General features: G+C 44.7%; 1 protein-coding gene across 4 annotated transcripts in view; it reads right to left on the bottom strand.

Annotated features, from left to right (window-relative positions):
• LOC126210106 (protein PALS1) overlaps window positions 1–14,297 on the bottom strand; it is a 786,719-nt gene that overhangs the window by 524,226 nt on the left and 248,196 nt on the right. The window contains exon 1 of one of the 4 annotated variants that reach the window (XM_049939244.1): window positions 11,176–11,294. The exons of 2 other annotated variants lie outside the window; for them this stretch is intronic. The gene's annotated coding sequence lies outside the window, so the exon portion shown is untranslated. Of the gene's footprint in view, window positions 1–10,879; window positions 11,295–14,297 lie in introns of those variants that run through there. One more of the 4 variants, XM_049939242.1, reaches the window with a different exon arrangement.

The following is a 14,297-nucleotide window of genomic DNA, read 5'->3' as shown; positions in this document are numbered from 1 at the left end:
GGTCGTTTCCGCGGTCGGTGCAGCACAGTGTTTTGAGCGATCCGGCACGGGCGGCGCACCAGACGCAACCGGTCGCTGGAGAACGGCGGTTCCTTGCGAATACCTGGCTGCTGCGAATTAGCCGAGTATCGAACCGAGGGCTTAATTAAATCTCGCGTGCGCCGCACCCGTTTCTACCGGCGGATTTATTTCCGCGCACTGAAACTAATTCTGTGTTCTGGCAATCCGCGCTAATTAAACGGCGGCCCGCGGGATGTTATCAGCGCACAGGTCCCTTACACAGAAGATCGGTATCAGAGAAACCGCGTTAGCAGGCAGAGCCCAGGAAGATGCTACACTTCTCCAGTCGACCTCGGCAGCTATCGCCAAACAGCGAACCCCCCTTTTATAGGTATTTGTGAGGAACGCTCGTGCGGAGATGGAATGTTGTTGACACGTCTGCCAAACCCGAGGCACTTCAGGTAGTGGACCTGAGAACAGGCTGTTCCAGAAGTAGGGCTACACCCACTGCCTGCGGCGTATCACTCGGGAAAGGCTGTTTCGAGCAAGCAGTGTGGACAGTTGTTTACTCTTCACGCCAATCTCGTAAGTTCTTTGGAAGAAACAAACAATATTCGCGAGAGGTTGATGCCTTCCTATCGAACAAAAGCGAGAGGCATACGGTCAATAAAATAAAAAATAAAAAGAGAGAGAGAAAACCAACGTGTTTCAGGTTGGACTTGGAAACTGTTATCGTGCAAATTGCTGGGCACACCATAAGATCCTGAAGAATACTCCAGCAGAGGGGTCGAAATTTCAATCATGTCGACCAAAAACCTCTTCAGGTGGATCAGTGGATTACAGTACATTTTCATTGCTGGATGTAGCCACGAAACAACACCACATGCTTTTGGCAACACAGATAATAATCTAACAGTCTCTACATGTAAAAGACCGTGTCCTCACTGAGTCACCAACCATCGCCCACCCTAGACGGCTAAAAGGCTAGAAACCTGAAATTTCGCGAGGGTGTTGATCTCGTACTATAGGCATCTTTCAATAAGGGATTTCTTTTAAAAAATCCCATCCCTATGGGGGCGAAATAGAGGATGAAACGTATTAATCAAATTTTGAAACTAGAACTACGAAAACTAGCATTTGGTTTCTCGGTCAAAAATATATAAAGACATGTTTCTGCATGTTTGGAAATTAAGACCCTATGGGGTGAAATAGTTGGTGAATTGTTTTGAAAACAAATCGCCATTAAAATACCACTGAAGCATTTTTAAAGCTACATCTATGGAAACTGGTATCTTGACTTTTAGGTTTCAAATGTGGTTTTGGGAATTCAGTCAGTAAGGGGGTGAACAAGGGGATGAAAGTTTTTATGGAAATCTTTCATTACGAAATAGTTTTCAACGCTAAATCAATGAAAATTTGGCGTCACGGTTGGAAATAAAAAACATGTTTTAAGTGGTTTTGGAAATTCAAACCCTAATGGGGTAAAGTAGACGACGAAAATTTTTATGAAAATATTTTGTTACATTAAAACATTTATAAAGCTGAAACTATGATAAATGTTATTTGACGTCTAGAGAAGCTTTGGTGAAAATATCACCACGAGAACTCAAAAGTAAGGATTAACAGAAACCTCCGGTTGCCAGATTTTTTTTGTCACAAGTATATTTGGAGAAGACTGTGCATCTATGTGGCCTTAATTGGCGTGAAAAGTTTAGAAAATGTTGCAATTTATGAACGACATAAAAATTTGATTAAAGAAAAAAAAAAGCTATGCATATCATAGAGTCTATGATATGCATGAAACAAATTAAGGGTCGGAAGTATAGCAAAGAAAAGATATTAAAATCAGATGAATTCACAAAAGCAACAGAAACCATTCAGACAAAAAGCTGGGGGGATATCAAGGAAAACCTCATTACTACAGCTGAACGGATAGCACCTAACAAAAAAAGTAAAAAACATGCCTGGTGGTCGCTGGAATGTGATGCCCTCATTGAAACAAGAAAACAGGCATGACAAAATTGGCAATCACAGAAAACAGAAGAAAGTAGACTGAATTTCATTACAGTTAGAAAACAGGTAGATAAAAATATAAAAAGGATTAAGAAGACACATGAAAACAAAACTCTCCTCCAAATTGATGAACAATTTGCTAAAAACAACACAAGGAGCTTTTACAGAACTTTCAAACAAAGGTTATCAAGATACAAAGCACCCACCCTCCAATTTCGAGATGTAAATGGGACCATCGCTCACAACAACACGGAAAACTGCAAAATACTAGCAGGCTACTTTGAGAAACTCTTGAATTCTGAACCCATCCTTGAAAAATTTGAATCCATTCCAAACAACCGTGAGAAGCCGGATTCAGAACCACCGACGACTGAAGAACTACAGAAGGTCATTTCAGAACTTAAAAACAACAAGGCGTCCGGAGAAAATCAAATAGTGGCCGAACTATGGAAAAAGGCTGACAAAAATGCAGGTACATCCCTAAAGTGTGTTTTCGATCAAATCTGGAAAGAAGAAGAGATCCCCGCAGAATGGAGAACAGCGCTCATCCACCCTATCCACAAGAAAGGTTTGAAGACAGACCCCAACAATTACAGAGGAATGTCACTGCTGGATATAACGTACAAGATTCTTTCTAAAGCCCTTTTGAACAGGGCAGAGCCGCAATTGGATCCGCAAATCGGGGAATACCAGGGAGGTTTTAGAAAGGGTATATCATGTTCGGAACAAATACTAAACCTCAAAAACATTATGGCATACCAAAAATCAAGGGCAAAGACATACGTAATCTCCTTCATTGATTTCAAAAAAGCATATGATTCGATTGATAGAGAATCTCTGTTATCAGTCCTGGAAGAAATGGGTTTGGATAAGAAAACAACTAATATTATAAAAGCGACCCTTACAAATACATTTTCGAAAGTTAAATTTATGGGCGAACTATCGGAACCCTTTGAAATAAAAACGGGAGTGCGACAGGGCGATGGGCTCTCACCGTTGCTGTTCAATTGTGCGCTTGAGAAAGTAGTCAGGGAATGGAAGACAAATATTAAGAGTGGTATAAGACTGGGTTGCAAAAAGAAGAACCTTAAAGTAAATTGCATTGCTTTTGCAGATGATATGGCCCTGTTTGCTGAAACAATGGAAGAAGCACGGGAGCAAATCCTTGAACTAAAGAAACAAGCAGCTAAAATTGGTCTTCACATCTCCTCTGAAAAAACTAAGATATTGACAAACATCGAGCACTCATGTAAATACCTCAAAGTTCAAGAACAGAAGATTGAAATAGTAAAAGAATTCAAATATCTCGGAGAATGGATTACATGGAATGCTGGGGAAAGCAAAGCAATGGAATCCAGAAAAAATAAACTTGAATTGGCCTTGCAACTAACAAAAAACACATACAACAAAAAATCCCTTTCATGGGGGTCCAAAATTACACATTACAAGACAGTGATTACGCCAGAAGCACTGTATGCAGCAGAAACACTTAACATGAATTTCAAAGGCCAAATGGAGAAACGTGAGGTAAAGGAAAGAAAATTTTTAAGAAAAAGCATTGGGCCAAAATTTCAAGACAATAAGATTATATACATCAAAAATGAAACTCTCTACAAGAAAATTGAAAAACTTTCAGATTCTATGCGAAAAAGGAGAATAAATTTTTATGGTCATCTTCTCAGAATGAATTCCAACAGATTAACTAAACAAATCTTTGACTTCTTCCGTAACCGAAAAACGAAGCCCATCTGGTTTAAAGAAACTGAGAAAGACCTAGTGGAATTAAATATTTCAGAAAATTCACTTATTGATCGAACTGCTAAATTAATTACTAAAGATGAAAACATAAGGTTCCAAGACAAATCCACACAAAAGTCCAAATCCTTCATCTCGGAAGAAGAGAGGAGAAGAAGATCAGAAAGAATGAAGAAATACTGGACCCTAAGAAAAGAACAACGCACAAAGAAATGATTGATCCAGCGTACCCCAAAGAGGGTGAAACGAAAGAAGAGTCTATGAGAGTGAAGCAGCGTGTGTTAAGCAGGTATTTTATAAATTTAAGTCGTTCTATTGTAAGTCACTTAATATGTGCATTTTTGATTTCGTTCCACATCCCTAGGGATCCATGGTATATAATTTGATAACCTGAAAAAAAAAGACATTCCGAAACCATGCAGTTAATCTGCATAACAGTTTCAAAGGAAGTAAATCTGATGTCATTCAATGTGCTGTAGCTTGCTAAAAGTATGAAAAATAACTGTATATCGAAGGCAAATTCAGTATAGAAACTAGATGTAGGAAAGAAACTAATTCGAGAAATACAGAAGAGAGAAAAATTTTCACGCATCTGGGGGTCACCAAACAAATGCATCAAGAAATAAATATCTAAGATTCGCGATGTACACTGGTAATGAGAGCACTTTGACTGACAATGCTCTGTATTTCTACCTCTGTACAATCGCTGGACTGTTTGAGTTGTCGATTTGTGTTTGTGTGCCATCGAATGATGAAAATGAATATTTATAAACAACCTCACGGTTCTTTCCGCTAAACATCTTCTGAGTAGCTTTATGGCTATTATTATTTGAAATTTATAATGTCAGTACGATATTACGGTAACAAGTGTAAATTATACTGTATATGTAGCGAAATGAATTTAAAAATAGACACCTGGCTACATCCAGCAAACAAAAACGCAACGTAATCCACTGCTCCACCAGAAGTTAAGAGTGTGAGGTGTCGAAAAGCGCCGCGGGAGAGAATAAGAGGTGAATGACACAGATAACTGTTTTAATTCATCATCATAATCGCGGTTCCCGGATAAGAGGCCAACATGGACGGCATTGCATCATTACACCCACAAAGCTAAACACTCGCTAATGCTACTTCCTTACTCATATCTTCAGGGTTACGCCCTGGACAAAATACAATTTCTTCTTTCACTCCGTTTACCCAAATACGTTCCGCTGATGATGGATCATCATCGGTGGTTTTATTTTTATTTTTCTACACAATACATCTACTTAAATTCTACGCAAGCCACCGTGCGGTGTGTGGCGGAGGGTACCATGTGCCATTATAGTTAATTTCCTTACCTGTTCCACTCGCAAATAGAGCGAACGAAAACGACTGTCTATATGCCTTCGTATCAGCCCTAATTTCTCGTATCTTATCTTCGCGGTCCTCATGCGAAACAAATGCTGGCGACAGTAAAATCATTTTGCAGTTAACTTCAAATGGCTATTCTCTAAATTTTCTCAATAGTGTTTCTCGAAAAGAACGACGCCTTTGCTGCAGTGGTTCCATTTGACTTCCTGAAGCATTTCCATAACGCTTACATGTTTTACGAACCTACCGGTAACAAATCTAGCAGCCTAGCTCTGAACTGCTTTGATGTATTTCTTCAATCCGACCTGGTACGGATCCCAAACACTCGAGCAGTACTCAAGAACAGGTCGCACCAGCGTCCTATATGCGGTCTCCTTTACAGGTGAACCACTCTTTCCTAAAATTCTCCCAATTAATCGAAGTCGATTATTCGCCTTACCTACCACAGTTGTCAAACGCTCGTTCCACCTCATACCGCTTTGCAGCGTTATGCCCAGATATTTAAACGACTTGGTTGTTCTTCCGGATTAACTTGTACACTCCTGGAAATTGAAATAAGAACACCGTGAATTCATTGTCTCAGGAAGGGGAAACTTTATTGACACATTCCTGGGGTCAGATACATCACATGATCACACTGACAGAACCACAGGCACATAGACACAGGCAACAGAGCATGCACAATGTCGGCACTAGTACAGTGTATATCCACCTTTCGCAGCAATGCAGGCTGCTATTCTCCCATGGAGACGATCGTAGAGATGCTGGATGTAGTCCTGTGGAACGGCTTGCCATGCCATTTCCACCTGGCGCCTCAGTTGGACCAGCGTTCGTGCTGGACGTGCAGACCGCGTGAGACGACGCTTCATCCAGTCCCAAACATGCTCAATGGGGGACACATCCGGAGATCTTGCTGGCCAGGGTAGTTGACTTACACCTTCTAGAGCACGTTGGGTGGCACGGGATACATGCGGACGTGCATTGTCTGTTGGAACAGCAAGTTCCCTTGCCGGTCTAGGAATGGTAGAACGATGGGTTCGATGGTTTGGATGTACCGTGCACTATTCAGTGCCCCTCGACGATCACCAGTGGTGTACGGCCAGTGTAGGAGATCGCTCCCCACACCATGATGCCGGGTGTTGGCCCTGTGTGCCTCGGTCGTATGCAGTCCTGACTGTGGCGCTCACCTGCACGGCGCCAAACACGCATACGACCATCATTGGCACCAAAGCAGAAGCGACTCTCATCGCTGAAGACGACACGTCTCCATTCGTCCCTCCATTCACGCCTGTCGCGACACCACTGGAGGCGGGCTGCACGATGTTGGGGCGTGAGCGGAAGACGGCCTAACGGTGTGCGGGACCGTAGCCCAGCTTCATGGAGACGGTTGCGAATGGTCCTCGCCGATACCCCAGGAGCAACAGTGTCCCTAATTTGCTGGGAAGTGGCGGTGCGGTCCCCTACGGCACTGCGTAGGATCCTACGGTCTTGGCGTGCATCCGTGCGTCGCTGCGGTCCGGTCCCAGGTCGACGGGCACGTGCACCTTCCGCCGACCACTGGCGACAACATCGATGTACTGTGGAGACCTCACGCCCCACGTGTTGAGCAATTCGGCGGTACGTCCACCCGGCCTCCCGCATGCCCACTATACGCCCTCGCTCAAAGTCCGTCAACTGCACATACGGTTCACGTCCACGCTGTCGCGGCATGCTACCAGTGTTAAAGACTGCGATGGAGCTCCGTATGCCACGGCAAACTGGCTGACACTGACGGCGGCGGTGCACAAATGCTGCGCAGCTACGCCATTCGACGGCCAACACCGCGGTTCCTGGTGTGTCCGCTGTGCCGTGCGTGTGATCATTGATTGTACAGCCCTCTCGCAGTGTCCGGAGCAAGTATGGTGGGTCTGACACACCGGTGTCAATGTGTTCTTTTTTCCATTTCCAGGAGTGTATTTTCCCACATTTAGGGGTAGCTGCCATTCATTACACCAACTGGAAATTTTGCCTAAGTCGCCTTGTATCTTCCTACAGTCACTCATCTTCGACACCTTAACCTATACCATGGCATCATCAGCAAACAATTGCAGATTGTTGCCCACCCTGTCCGCCAAATCATTTACGTATATAAAGAACAACAGCGGTGCTGTCACACTTCCCTGGTGCTCTCCTGACAATACCCTCGTCTCTGATGAACATTCGCCTTAGAGGACAACATACTGGGTTCTATTTCTTAAGAAGTCTTCGAGTCACTCACACATCTCGGAACATATTCCACATGCTCATACCTTCGTTAACCGCCTGCAACGGGGCACGGTGTCAAATGCTTTCAGGGGATCTGGAAATATGGAATCTGCCTGTTGCCTTTCATCCATAGTTCTCCGTATATCATGTCAGAAAAGGAAAAGCTGAGTTTCGAACGAGCGATGCTTTCTAAAACCGTGTTGATTCGTGGGCATAAACTTCTCAGTCTCGCGAAAGTTTATTATATTCGAACTGAGGAATGTTCAAGGATTCTGGAGCCTGTAAGTCTACGGGCCCGTTCTTTTGCCCTTCTTATATACTGGAGTCACCTGCGCTTTTTTCCAGTCACTTGGGACTTTGTGCTGGGCAAGAAATTCACGATGAATGCAAGCTAGGTAAGGGGCCAACACCGTAGAGTACTCTTTGTAGCACGGAATTGGGATTCCATCCTGACCTGGTGATTTATTTGCTTTCAAATCACTCACAAGGGAACCTCCCCATCGCACCCCCCTCAGATTTAGTTATAAGATGGCACAGTGGATAGGCCTTGAACAACTGAACACAGATCAATTGCGAAAACAGGAAGAAGTTGTGTGGAACTGTGAAAAAATAAGCAAAATATACAAACTGAGTAGTTCAAGGGAAGATAGGCAACATTAAGGACAATGGGAACGCAGGAGCCCCGTGGTCGTATAGAATATATCAGATGTGTTTTCGTGTGGAGGAATCGGTTGACCTATGACCTTGCGATCAAATGTTTTCTGTTCCCATTGGAGAGGCACGTCCTTTCGTGAGCAGCTGCGGAACGAAAGGTCCTTGGTTCAAATCTTCCGTCGAGTGAAAAGTTTAATTTTTTTATTTTCAGTTTATGTGACAAACTCTTATGTTTTCATCAATTTTTTGGGAGTGATTATCACATCCACAAGAAAACCTAAATCGGGCAAGGTAGAAGAATCTTTTTACCCATTCGCCAAGTGTACAAGTTAGGTGGGTCGACAACATATTCGTGTCATGTGACGCACATGCCGTCACCAGTGTCGTATAGAATATATCAGATGTGTTTTCGTGTGGAGGAATAGGTTGACCTATGACCTTGCGATCAAATGTTTTCTGTTCCCATTGGAGAGGCACGTCCTTTCGTCTACTAATCGCACGGTTTTGCGATGTGGTCGCAAAACACAGAAACTAAACTTATTACAGTGAACAGAGATGTCAATGAACGAACGGACAGATAATAACTATGCAAAAATAAAGAAAGTAAGATTTTTAGTCGAGGGAGGACTTGAACCAAGGATCTCTCGTTCTGCAGCTGCTCACGCTACCACGGGACCACGGCGCTCCTAAGCTTACATTGTCCATAATGTTGCTTATGTGGCCCATGGACTACTCAGTTTGTATATTTTGCTTATTTTTTCACAGTTCGACACAACTTCTTCCTGTTTTCTCAATTTATCTGTGTTCAGTTTATCAAGGCCTATCCACTGTGCCAACTTATAACTAAATCTGAGGGGGGTGCGATGGGGAGGTTCCCTTGTCAGTTGTTTCACTACGCCAGGGACGCTTACTGCTATGTCGTCCATACTGGAGTCTGTCCGATGGTCAGATGACGGAAAGTCTGTACGGTTCTCATCCGTCAAGGATTTCTTGAACGTGAAATTTAAAATTTCGGCTACCCTCAGTTGCCGCACCAGACCGGTCAACAAGGGATTAAGTGGAAGCCTTAGACCCGCTTAGCGATTTTAAATAGGATATACGTAATAGTGGATAAAAATGCATGCCAGTTGAGGACCATGCCAATAACATTCACAAAACTGTTCCAATAAGAACTTAGAAAAGTACTGTTGTTTTCTGTTTACATAGTTTGCCACCTACAACTACTTTTGATTTTGTCTGCATTGCAGTCGATTACATGGAGTGAAAATTTGGTTCCAAGACGGAACTATTGGTGTTAGGACTACTTTGTCGCTAATTCTTAGCATTTGCTACTACCATATACTTGTTAATATCGATTTATCCTTTGTTGAAACGATTTTGAAACTCTGGTGTCCAAAATACTAAGCTAGAAGAATCCTCTTCAAAGATTACTTATGTTGGCGTAACATCAACGAAACACATGTGCTCAAAACCATATCCTCGGCTTAGAACAATACTTTATGCAAACACGGAAGAAAATAACGTTACACTGTTAGAAATACTGGAACAGCCCAAAAGTTTTTTTTAATGATTTGACTGTAGCAATACTAGTTTCGTGGCGGAGCCCATTGTCAGATGTTAGCGTTGACTTCTTTGGAAGTATTACATTTGTGCCTTCCTCTAAAGGCCTCCTTTACGTATTATAAGACAGAGGTTTGAATTTTTTTCGATTAATACGGATCGTAAAAGAAAATAATACCTCTGTCTTATAAACTGTCAAGAAGGGCTTTCCAGGCAGACACAGATGTAAAACTAACAAAGAAGTCAACGCTAATATCTGATAATGGGCTCAAGATCGAAACTAGTAATTCTACAATAAAATCGTTCAAAAAAACTTGTACGTGGTTGAAGAATTTTTTACAGTATAATTTACGAAAACAGATGCAGTGTTCTCCGGCCTAAATTGAGAAAACAGTGTTCTGAAATCGACATTGCTATTCTGCATATCACATTTAAGTGCCTAGCAGAGGGTTCATCGAACTATCTTCACAATAATTCTCTATTATTCCAATCTAGAATAGCGCGCGTGGAAGAGAGGAACACCTATATGTTTCCGTGCAAGCTCTGATAGCTACATCTACACGGATATTCTGCAAATCACATTTAAGTAGCAGCCTAAAGAAAAATCACCGCAAAACATACACACTAAACAGTTTTTGATGTTGCTGAGCAACACTCCTACAATAATTTGTAAATGAACACACCGCCATTTGACTGTATTGTCGTTTATTTAATTACGACCCAGGTTTCGGCCTTTTATGCCACTTTGAAGTAATTGGCTGGTTCAAATGGCGCTGAGCACTATGGGACTTAACATCTGAGGTCATCAGTCCCCTAGAACTTAGAATTACCTAAACCAAACTAACCTAAGGACATCACACACATCCATGCCCGAGGCAGGATTCGAACCTGCGACCGTAGCGGTCGCGCGGTTCCAGACTAAAGCGCCTAGAACCGCTCGGCCAAACCGGCCGGCGAAGTAATTGTGTATGTGTCATTAACATATACTGCAGGACATCAGACTCAAAATTGGCCGTAAATTATGAAGAAAATTCGCTCCGAACGAAATGCCAGACGTAAAATCACCATCTTGTAAAAAGGTCAGTAAATAATTGTGGGAGCTCGTCATATTTAGTAAAACGCCATTTTGAAAATGGCGTAAAAGGGCAAAACTTAAGTCGTAATTAAATAAAACAACAATACAGTCAAATGGCTGTGTGTTCATTTAAAAACGTATACACTACTTCCTTCCCCACTTTGTTGACGTGAAAAGATAGCTTAACAGGGAAAAGTATTCCCATACTCTATTTGAAATACTGACCCACCATCGAGGACAGCAACAGGCTCAACACGAAAGTGACACGAAACTTTGCTGTCGAGTCCCAGAAGAATCACACAACAATGTGCACTGACTGACACTTTACGCATTACTAATTCCGCACAGATGAAGTGATTTCACGGATCGGTTGGTGGTCTATAATGTTAACAGTGGTTCCACACGAAGCCACACAACTTGAGCGATGACGTATCTTCTGCCACGTCCCCAGATACGCAGAATTAGCGCAGGGCTGTCTAAAGGCCACGACGACGGCTTCTGCTCCAGAGCGTTCGACTTACGCAGTCGACGTTGCAGCTGAGTGACGTCACTGCTGCTGGCCAGTCTGCTGGAGAGAGTTCCGTGTCCAGCCGAGGTCGACCCGCGACTGCAGGAGAGGAGCAGAAAGCGGCTGACACACATCTGGCTGGCTGGCTGGCTGGCTGGCGGTTATCTTAACGAGCGCGACGTCTCTACAGGTATGATAAGGCATCAGCGGGTGGGGGGGGACGTGGAGCCGAGAGGTACATTACGCTACGCAAACTGGTGGAACTCGGCCTGTAGCTGTATAGCCGGCCGCGGTGGTCTCGCGGTTCTAGACGCGCAGTCCGGAACCGTGCGACTGCTACGGTCGCAGGTTCGAATCCTGCCTCGGGCATGGATGTGTGTGATGTCCTTAGGTTAGTTAGGTTTAAGTAGTTCTAAGTTCTAGGGGACTGATGACCTCAGATGTTAAGTCCCATAGTGCTCAAGGCCATTTGAACCATTTTTGAACCATTAATCCGTTAAGAGTGCGAGAGGGTGGAGATCTATTTTGAACAGCACGTTGCAGGGCGTCCCAGATATGCTCAATAATATTCATATCTGGGGAGTTTGGCGGACAGCGGAAGTGTTTAAACTCAAAAGAGTGTTCCTGGAGCCACTCTGTAGCAATTCTGGACGTGCGGGATGTCGCACTGTCCTGCTTGAATTGTCCACGTCCGTCGGAATTCACAATGGACATGGATGGATGCACGTCATCAGACAGGATTCTTACGTACGTGTCACCTGTCAGAATCGTAGCTTGACGTGTCACGAGTCACATATCACTCCAATTAGCCGGCCGTTGTGGCCGAGCGGTTCTAGACGGAACCGCGCTGCTGCTACGGTCGCAGCTTCGAATCCAGCCTCGGGCATGGATGTGTGTGATGTCCTTAGGTTAGTTAGGTTTAAGTAGTTCTAAGTTCTAGGGGGCTGATGACGTCAGATGTTAAGTCCCATAGTACTCAGAGCCATTCGAACCATTTACACGAGGGGACCTTCGGCGCCGAAAGCCATATCGATGATATTTCGTTGAATAGATCGCACGCTGATACTTTTTGATAGTGCAGCATTGAAATGTGCAGCAATTTGCGGAAGGGTTGCAGTTCTGTCACGTTGAACGATTCTCTTCAGTCGTAGTTGGTCGCGTTCTTGCTGGATCTTTTTCCGGCCGCAGCGATGTCGGAGATTTGATGTTTTACCGGATTCCTCGTATTAACGGTACACTCGTGAAATGAAATTACAATGAGATGAACACCCTTACCTGCTTACAGGCGTTGACATACGTCAACGGAGACTCGAACCCGGGATCTCCTGCTTACATGGCAGACGCTCTATCCGTCTGAGCCACCGAGGACACAGAGGATAGCGCGACTGCAGGGATTTATCTCTGGCACGCCTCCCGCGAAACCCACATTCTCAACGTATTGTCCCGCACTACATTCGTAGTGCCCCCGCCCATTGTACTCATTACTTGCGGCGCGTTGCCGATCGACTCCCGTAAGAGTTCGGGCACTGTTTGTGCATTCGCACAGAAGAAGAAGATGGTCAAGTGGCCGGTTAGCCTTAACTATATATATACTAGGATGGTATCTGTTCTTTCGGACATGCGTCGCGTGTTCCAATATTTCTCCGGAATCGAAACTGATCTTCTCCGGGGTCGGCTTCTACCAGTTTTTTTTCCATTCTGCTGTCAAGTCTTCGTGTTAGTATTTTGCAGCCGTGACTTATTAAACTGATAGTTCGGTAATTTTCACACCCGTCAGCACGCGCATTCTTTGCAATTGGGATTATTATATTCTTCTAGCTGTCTGAGGGTATTTCGCCTGTCTCAAACATCTTGCTCGCCAGATGGATGAGTTTCGTCATGGCTGGCCCTCCCAAGGCTATCAGTAGCTCCAACGGAAGGTCATCCACTCCCGGGGCCTTGTTTCCACTTGACTCTTTCAGTTCTTCTGTCAAATTCTTCACGCAGTATCATATCTCCCTTCCCATCTTCATCTACGTCCTCTTCCATTTCCATAATACTGACCTCAAATACATCTCTCTCGTACAGACCCTCTCTACTCCTTTCACCTTCCTGCTTTCTCTTCTTTGCTGAAACTAGTAGACTAACGAATAAAGGAACTTCAGCAGTCCTGACCCAGGACACATTTTAGCTTAACAGATCGCCTATCTTCCCCTTTGACAAGGTCAGATAAGATCGTGAAGCATCATCTCGTCTCTTCCCTTCTCGATGCTTCATCTTCTTTATCAGACCGTCTGTGTTACAGGTAGCACCGAGTGTGGCGGTAGAACAGATAGCAGGTGTGTCGCGCACGCGGCAACAGGTAAGGGAGTAGAGAGGTGCGTGGGCGTTACGACAGCGAGGAGGAGGGGTGGGAAATTGCCAAGTGGGTGTCCGCCCCCGCCGCGCCCGCGTCAGAACGCGTCCAATTTCCTGGCCGGGCGATTCGCCAACGCCTCGCCGCCTGGCATGGTGACGCTGACGCTATCGGCCACAAATGGGAGGAAGCCGCTTCGCCATTCCGCCGGGATGCGCCGCTTCCTGCCGCTTCTGCGGCGACCAGCCCAGGCCTGCACAGGTAGCAGCGGCGTAGCTCAGGGTGCTAAGTACACTATTGGCCATTAAAACTGCTACACCACGAAGACGACGTGCTACAGACGCGAGATTTAACCTACACGAAGAAGATGCTGTGATATGCAAATGATTAGCTTCTCAGAGCATTCACACAAGGTTGGCGCCGGTGGCGACACCTACAACGTGCTGACATGACGAAAGTTTCCAACCGATTTCTCATACACAAAAAGCAGTCGGCGGCGTTGCCTGGTGAAACGTTGTTGTGATGCCTCGTGTAAGGAGGAGAATTGCGTACCATCACGTTTCCGACTTTGATAAGGGTCGGACTGTAGCCTATCGCGATTGCGGTTTATCGTATCGCGACATTGCTGCTCGCGTTGGTCGAGATCCAAAGACTGTTAGCAGAATATGGAATCGGTGGGTAATACGGAACGCCGTGCTGGATCCCAACGGCCACGTATCACTAGCAGTCGAGATGACAGACATCTTGTCCGCATGGCTGTAACGGATCGTGCAGCCACGTCTCGATCCCTGAGTGAACAC

The sequence above is a fragment of the Schistocerca nitens genome, chromosome 10 (genome assembly GCF_023898315.1).
Source record: "Schistocerca nitens isolate TAMUIC-IGC-003100 chromosome 10, iqSchNite1.1, whole genome shotgun sequence".
In the NCBI taxonomy this organism is placed as follows: Eukaryota; Metazoa; Arthropoda; class Insecta; order Orthoptera; family Acrididae; genus Schistocerca; species Schistocerca nitens.
Note: the sequence above shows the minus strand (reverse complement) of the source record. Positions and strands in the feature narration are given on the sequence as shown.